Source organism: Podarcis pityusensis (genome assembly GCF_964106645.2).
Source record: "Podarcis pityusensis genome assembly, chromosome: 10".
Taxonomy (NCBI): Eukaryota; Metazoa; Chordata; class Lepidosauria; order Squamata; family Lacertidae; genus Podarcis; species Podarcis pityusensis.
The window spans coordinates 58,222,787-58,231,673 of NC_138035.1; positions in this window are offsets into that span (position 1 = coordinate 58,222,787).

Sequence of the window (8,887 nt, forward strand, 5' to 3'; positions counted from 1 at the left end):
TGCCTTTGGTTTTTCAAGGCACCACAACTATAAAATGTCTCCATCCTAACTAAGCTTGTTTCCTCGGAAGATAGGTCTGCCAGAGCCAGTGGATTAGCTGCGCGCAAACTTGCGCGCTGGCTCACCAGTCAATCCGTTTGCTCTCTTATCCTAAAGCCGGCTCTTTACTGTATCTCGAAGTACGTGCCCATTGCCCAGAGTCTTGAGGAAGCAAATGAGTCTGACTCATCAGCGAGGATGTGAGGTGCGGACGTTTTAAAGAGCGACCCGGTCACCACCAGTAACATCGATCCTTACAGTTTTGCTAGAGAATCCGGAAAGAAAAGTAGCGCCAGATTCTACCAGAAACGGCCCAGAGAAGGATTGCTTGGCAATGTGCCCTCTACCCAAGCCCAAACCAGGAGCGGGTCGCTTCTCCTGGGCAGGCAAATCAGAGGAACTCCAAAATCTTCTTCCAAGGGAAAGAAGAAACGAGGAAGACCGGAAGCCTAGGCCAGGGGTGCTTAAGGTCGCAGAAAAACCCTCCCCGTTTCAGGGAGAGAATAATTCAGGCGCCATCTGCACTAGACATTTAAATCAGTATCAAACCCCTCTAAACAATCAGAGTTTCCCACGAAAAATCCTTGGAACTCTAGTTCCTTAAGCCTACTGAGAGTTGTCAGGAGACTCCTATTCCCGTTTCCTAGGGTGCTTTAACATCTCTCTCGCTAGGAAATTCTGGGAATTGTAGTTCTGGGAGGGGACTGCCGCACAACTTTCAGCACCCTTAACGAACTACAATTCCCAGAATTCTTGGGGGAAGCCGTAGCAGTTTAAAGCTGTATGATAATGCTTTAAATGTCTAGTGCAGATGGGCCCCTGTTAAAGCGACTCTTTTAGGAGGCGGAAGGGATGATTTCAGACTAAAGCGATCTACTTTTTTTATTTTAAAACAGAAAGCTAGAACTGCCCAGATCCACCAAGTGGAGTTTGGTGCAAAAGACATACACTTAACAGAGATTCCCAAACTGTGGCCATTGGCTAGGCTTGCCATACCTCAGGAAAATTCCTGAGATGTCCTAGTTTTCGGGTGTAAAAATGGCGTCAGGGGGAAATTTTGCCGAATTGGCAAAATGTCAGGAAAATCCCGATGGAAAAAACAGCGCAAGCAGCTCCAAAGGCATAATATCACTATTTTTTTGTTTGTTCCCAAAAATAAAAGCTCAACAATGTCGGTGGTTTCCTTAAAGAAGCTCAAGAATTTTACTTTTTGAAATATGGCAACCTACCATTGGAACACGAGACAAGCTTCACTCAGGACATGCCTGTGAATTTAGGGTCGAAGACAGTATTGCATTTTATTGTATTACAGTTTGGAGTCTGCAATTAACTGCAATGTATAAGAAACTGAAGAAGCACGGACAATGCAAAATCGCACAGCATGTAACAGAGCGCATTGCCGCGGCTGCTACAACAGGCAGAAAGGTCCGTCAAGACCCCCCAGCAATTTTCAAGTGGTCTGTGGGGCAGAAAGGTCTGGGAACCCCTGACTTCGAATGAAAGAAGCCTGAACGTCGGAATTCGTTCTGAGTACTAGAACTGAATTGAACTCCCAGCCCTTCAACACACCCAAATGCAGCCTTTGTTATCCGCCCCCCCCCCCGCGCTTTTCTAAATTACGTATCTTATGTAACCTGGAGGGGGAGAGAAGAGGAAAGCAGCTTTATCTGCGCTCCACGTACAGACCGAGTCCAGGCAGATTGACTCCGAAATAAGCCCCAGTGAGCACAACGGGTCTCACCCAGAACTAACATTCTCTTGTTGCATGGTTGCACGGAAGTTCTCTCTCTCTCTCTCTCTCTCTCTCTCTCTCTCTCTCCTCCTGCTTTTCTTGCTCACTTACATTTACTTGTGGTCGAAGCCCTCTCCCTCTGGGCTTTTCATTAGCAGGCAAACGCATCGCAACCTCAGGGCAATATCTGAACCCAGAGGCGATTAGATCGCCAATATCACCAAAGGCACGAACTTCGCACCGCTTCCCATCGCGGGCAGCTGGGAATCCGAAGGAAGGGCCGCTTTCTGCCCTGGGTGCGGGCGAGACCTCGCCTTCCGAGGGGGTAACCTGAACTTGACATCTACGCATCTGGTGAAGGATCGCATAACCGCCTTTTCCCCACTTGGTGGGGGCATCCCCCCCCCCCATTGCTAAAGACAGCGCGGATAGCGGTTAGAGCGCCTGGGAGAGCAGGGTTCAAATCCCTACTCGCCAGGAAGCTCACTGGGTGACCTTGGGCCAGTGTCTCAGCCTAACCTACCACAAAGGGTTGTTGTGGAGAGCGGGAGAATCCTGTACGCCCCCTCGAGGAAAGGTGGGATAGAAATGCAGTCAATAAAAACTATTAAAATAGAGCAGGCATAGGCAAACTCGGCCCTCCAGATGTTTTGGGACTACAACTCCCATCATCCCTAGCTAACAAGACCAGTGGTCAGGGATGATGGGAGTTGTAGTCCCAAAACATCTGGAGGGCCGAGTTTGCCTATGCCTGAAATAAAGGACGTTTCTAGGATTTGTAGAACCCCAGATGTGAGGCAAATGGGCAAGGCCCCATTCTCATTTGTTTAGGGAGAAACTTTTAGCTGTTTGTATGAAGTATTTACTTTTCCCCCTCCCAGAAATAAAAATAAATTCCGGATGCCCATGCCCAATTCTAATCTTCCACACAATAACCTTGGGCTATGGCAGCAAGAGGAAACTTTCTGCAAGGTCCCCAGCCTCTCAGAGAGACAGAGGAGTGGTGAGGTGGGTGGCTGGGTATTTATTGCCCCCCCCCTTTGGAAAGCCAGTTCCACCAAAGCAAGAAATAGACGCCTTCGCCTTCTCTCAAAGTCAAAAGGCAGCAGAAACGCACGTCTAGTCTGCCGCGTCCACGTCGAAGAGGAAATTGGCAAGCCTGAACGCTGCACCTGAACTCCATCTGTCCAGCTCAGGGAAAGAATTGCTCCACTGTGGAAGTGTATGGTGAAAAATAAGTCCTATCAAAAGCAGCAGCAAAGAAACAAAAAAACCCCAAGAAAAACACCAAAACCCAGCGCTGCGTGCGCTAAAACATGTGTATCTGATTGTGAAAGGCGAGCTGAATTTACGCACTTGCATCTGAGTTCTACAATAAAGGTAAAAGCAAACCCGCTGTTGCAAATAAGTAAGAGAGAGAGAGAGAGTGTGTGTGTATTTCCACCCCTGCAGAATGTGTGAGAGTCCACAGTGAACCGCCGGCCCTGTTACCCCGATCCAGCTGCGGGAGAGAGGTCTGCGCTTTTGACACGGTTTCACCTGCCCCGGTTGATCCAGGCGCGCCTTCGGAGCGCATCAACGGCTGTCAGGCCCAGGTCGCCAGACGCGCGTTCGCAAAAGGCTCTGAAACCCAGAGAGGATTGAAAGGCAAACTAAACAGAGCCGATGCAGCGATTGCTGCGCTTTTGGAAACCCAGCCCCTCACGAACCACCTGCTAACGAAGCCGGACCACAGAGCCTGCAAAAGACATCTTTCCTTGGGCGCTTGGTTCCGCCTAAGCGTGAGCATGAACTCAGACTTGCAGCCGTCCCGAGAGATTTAGATATTGGGTTCCAGACAAAGGGGTGAGACGGTGGGGGGGGGGGGAACCACACGAACACACACAAATGACGATCCACGGGACAATAAACTTCAGGACTTTCATCCAGTGTATAAAATAAAATGGCGTGGTCATGAAACTGTGGATGGCACTAAATCACTAAGTCACAAACGCTGAAGCGTGGACAACAGAAATCGGCCCTGCCAGCCCTTATAGAAGAACCAACATTCATTTTCCTCTGCTCAGGGCGCGGAACATGTCACTGCCCTCCAACGTTTGAAGGCATCATTTATAATCGTCATTCTCACTCGGATACCTATTTAGACATATGGGCTACTAATTTATGTTTCAAGTCAGAACTGATGGAATATTCCCATCGTTAATGTCAGCTGACACAAAAAACCTGCTCTATTTGTAACGATATTTTTTTTAAAAAAAAATAACGTTAAAGGGGGTCCCCAGTGCTTTTGTCTGGAGAAAAAGGTGGGGGAACTTATCAATAAGTTTGCTTATTACCAGCCCAGTGACAGTGCCAGACCAACCACCCCCTGCCAGTGGCGAAATGTAAGATATTATTAATAATTTGGATTAGAAATTGTCAATTTGATTACAGATATGGGTGGATTTTTGGCTCAGGCATTGGGTGTATATTCCAGCACCCCCAGGCAAAATAAATAAATTAAATAATTATTTAATTGAAAAAAGGTAAGGGAACTCAGACCCCCCCCCCCAGGTCCTGCTCAAAAAATCCCCTTCTCCCACGCAATACATTTTGTTCTGCTTGAGTTGGAGCAGCAAACCGTGCCTCCTCATAGGATTCAAGGCTGACCAAATTATTTTGGCCCTGGGGCAATAAATCACCCATATCACAATCAGTGGCCACTGCAGCCAGGAACCTCCACTCTAATGAGAGTTGCTACCATCTTGTCTTGTAAGAAATCACTGCAATTCGGGCATTTGAAAGGCAGCAGTGGCAGGACATTTTCTGGACCAGCGCTGGCTGCTGACGTGGGTCTTGCAGCATGGCCTTAAAAGATCTCAGCCAGTTTTCAACGCATTAATGCATCGCTTATGTAGTTTAAAATTGGCTTTCTTGGTCCCCTTGATGTCCCCTAGACATCCATACTCGGCAGCACATTCCATTGAGATCAATAGCACCTCCTCCCAAGTAAACGCGGTGCAGATCAAGGGATCAGCTATGACTGTCAGTAACTCCCATGCCAGTCTCAACCCTGCTAATGTCATATTCCCAGGGAATATTCAGGTCAAGTATACTTCTGTCAATATCCCCTGTATCAATAACAACTCTCTCACGGATACTGCTCACTGCCAGCCACTCTCTAGTCTAAAGCCACTCTAGGTGATGGATTCACTGAATAAGTGACCATGCTCTTGTCCCTTTACCAGGTATGCAGGAGAGGGGATTTCTACACTTGCTGAAATATGATTATGATTTACAAGTTGCCTTATACCCAAAGGTCTTAGGTACCTTACACGGTAAACAAATATTTCAAACATAAAACAGTGATAACTAAATGATCATACGAAACAACCCCCACAAAAACACATTCCTCCCTCCCTCCATAAAATTGGTACCCTCTCCTGTTATATATCAGACATCTATTATGTCTTCTGCATCTGCTGAAGACATTTATCCTTCAACAAGCCACCCAATTAGCTTGTTGACTCTGTATTGGCTATGAAATTGTTGTCATATATGAATTAGTACCGAAATACACAGTATATATATGTGTGTGTTATGAAATAGCTTCGAGATATTTCATTTAATTCATGAATTGCTTCCTACGAAGTGATAATGAGGCCATCGCAAAGCAATCACCATAAAACAGCAAGCAGTTAAAAAACGTTCACTGAACAAGAGACAGACAGACAGACTGACAGACCATTCAAATGCTTAGGCGTATTAAAGAAGACTTAGCCTGGTGCAAATGCGATGCTAGACTTTGACACAACAAGGGGTGGGAACTTCCCTGCAATCCTTCCCTAACAAACAGGCAAGGATTGGATGTTCTCTGCAGGCATATGTGACAACTCCCAGTGAATATGGTGGGCCCAAATCTGGAAAGGCTGAGGTATTGAGGAGGAGTGGAGTTTTAAACCAAGCAGCTCTCACAACTCAGGGTGAAATGCTCAGCACACTTTTGTTGTTGTTTAGTCGTTTAGTCGTGTCCGACTCTTCATGACCCCATGGACCAGAGCATGCCAGGCACTCCTGTCTTCCACTGCCTCCCACAGTTTGGTCAAGCTCATGTTGGCAGCTTTGAGAACACTATCCAACCATCTCGTCCTCTATCGTCCCCTTCTTCTTGTGCCCTCCATCTTTCCCAACATCAGGGTCTTTTCCAGGGAGTCTTCTCTTCTCATGAGGTGGCCAAAGTATTGGAGCCTCAGCTTCACGATCTGTCCTTCCAGTGAGCACTCAGGGCTGATTTCCTTCAGAATGGAGAGGTTTGATCTTCTTGCAGTCCATGGGACTCTCAACTTGCATACAACTTGCATACAACTACTAATTATCAATTTAATACAAAGATGGCTAACTAATCAGGGCACCTCTCAGGGAGAAATTAAACAGGTTCACCAGCTCAATTCTGCATATCCGTGCCTGGAAATGTTTCCTGTTGCTGCTTTTCTGCCTTTCACTCCAACGGTAAAGACAGAAGAGCTCAGAAAGGGAGGAAAAAAGACAGTCGCTCTAGAACAGAAGCCTGTGAAAAGGGGCATAACGTTGAGGACAATGAAGTAAAACCTTGAAACCTAAAGCACATTCATTCAGAAGCAGGTCTCTTTTTAGCGGAGCTTGCTTCTGAGTAAACATGCATATGAGCAACCATTTGAAAGCTGTGGTTCTTTGTAGACAGAGAAAATAAATCTTTGGTTTAATTGAGTCTTGGCTCCCCCAGCCCTCACACCTGTCTCTGAGAGTCAAGTCTTGGAACATGGGGCCATAATGAGAAAAAATAAGACCTGTGGGCATTGCAGAGTGCCTTCCTCTCATCGATGTGGTGTAGTCATTAAGAGTTTTGGTTAGACTAGGGCCTGGGAGACCAGGGTTCAAAACCCCTCTCAGCTATGCTGGGTGACTTTGGGTCAGTTGTTGTCTCTCGGCGTAACCTACTTCAGAAGGTTGTTGTGAAGATAAAATGGAAGTTGGGGTGGGGAAAACCATGCACACTTCCTAGAGAAAAGCTAATAACACAGAAAGAAAATGATCAAAGCCAAGGGTGCCTTCTTGAATAAAATATTTGGAGCCCCAAGTAAGCCCTGCCCCGACAAAATCAACCACAAGATGTGGCACACCCCATTTCAGTGGCAATGCCCATCAACTTTCCTGCTTGGCAGGGGGTTGGACTCGATGGCCCTTGTGGTCTCTTCCAACTCTATGATTCTATGATTCTAACTTTGGGGCTCTCTCGAGTGGGCTCCTGTGACTGAAGCATTTTAGCACCCCCCATCCAGTGGTGTAGCGTGGGGGGTACAGGGGGGGCCGGGCGCACAGGGCGTAACATCTGGGAGTTAGGGTTAGCGGGCGCAAATCCACGGGTTAGGGGGCGCAAATTACTTGCCTTGCCCCGGGTGCTGACAACCCACGCTACGCCACTGCCCCCATCAAACAGGTATACACAGACATTTAGGATCAGGCAGCAGAGTTTCTCACCAGGCTTGCCTGCTTTAACAAAAGTTCACTTGGGGGGGCACCAGGTATATGTGAGGGTTGCAGATGTAGTATGGGGAAAGAGGAAACCACAAGAGGGTGGGTGGGAAAGCACTGTGATGCTCAGAAATAAGGGGGTCGCCCTTTGGAACGCCCTCCCATCAGATGTCAAGGAAATAAACAACTACAGTATCTGACTTTTAGAAGACATCTGAAGGCAGCCCTGTTTAGGGAAGTTTTTAATGTTTGATTCTATTTTTAATATTCTGTTGGGAGCTGCCTAGAGTGGGCGGGATATAAATAAAATAAATATTATTATTAATAATAATAATAATAATAATAATAATAATAATAATAATATTTTGCCAAGAGATTTACAGCACAATCCTCAATGATCCTACCGGGTTCTGTTGGTTTCAGTGCCGTCCAAGAGCGCGCAGGACTGCAGCCCCGACAACCTGTGAGGAAGTCAACTGCACAGTCCTTCTGTCTTTAGTCCTGAAAGAGGTTCCAGAAAGCGGGGAGAGGGTGCTGATAGAAAACCCGCTGGTCTCTGAAATCGCCCAGCAGAAAGTTTCTTTTAACGAGCTTCCCGCGGGGCCTGCGCTTTGCGCCTTAGCGCGCAGAACGCGCCAGAGGAAGCCTCCATCCCGTGAAAGGATCCCCTGGGCTTTTCGCTCTTAAAACCAGGTGTGATCTTACAGGGAGTTGGCCTAGGTGGTCCTTCCGAATCCGAAATGCTCTGACTCTCTGAATATCGAGGGAGAGAGCTTATTTCTAAGCGGCAGAGCTGGCGGTGATGATCCTGCCCGGACACTTGCGCCTGGGAAGCCCTTTTAGCCAACAAGCCTCAGGTGTGAAAAAAGCGCAATAGCTACGTGGCGGGCGTGGCTTGGCCTGTCGGCTTGGGAAGAGGCGCCGTTCGGGAGGGAATGGCGGTGTAAACGCTTGGCGTTCCCCAGGAGTCCTGGGGAAGGGCCCGCCTGCGCCCCACGGTTATTTGGGTCTCCTTCAGCGGGGAATCCGGGTAAGTATGAATGAAGCGCTTCGGGGCCCAGCGTTGGCACGAGGCGCCAAGAAGCGGAGCAGGAGTTTCCTTCCGAGCCGGTGCAGGGCGCCAAACCCGGCCTGGCGGCTCTCTTTTCGTCTGAGCCCCGGGCCCAAGGGCTCCGGCCTGGGAGCAGGTCGCCCGCCTTCGTGGCCGGGCGCGGGTTGGTTTCGAGGCAGCTATGGTTGATCCGCAGCGGGGCTGAGGACGGGTGGCCACCTGTCCTGTATGATGCAAGATTGTCCCGTATTTCAATGTAAAATGCTGCATCCTGTATTGATACAGTTTTGTCCTGTGTTTCAGGTCTTCTCTATCTTTATCTCTCTGCCAAGTTAGGGATCCTCTCCAAATGCGTGTGTTGGAAAGGGTGTGTGAAAGGTCATGTATTTAAGCTCTGGGTAGCCAAGTGCAGATAGATCTACAAATTCATGGGTATGTGTGCACAACGGAGCTTTTTTTAAGGGAACCACCGAAAAGCCGGCTGCCCATCAAATGCACGCCATTTTAGGAAGACCCCAAAATTGTTGAGCTTTGCTTTTTAGGGAAACCCGAAAGTTGCTGAACTTTTTTTTAGA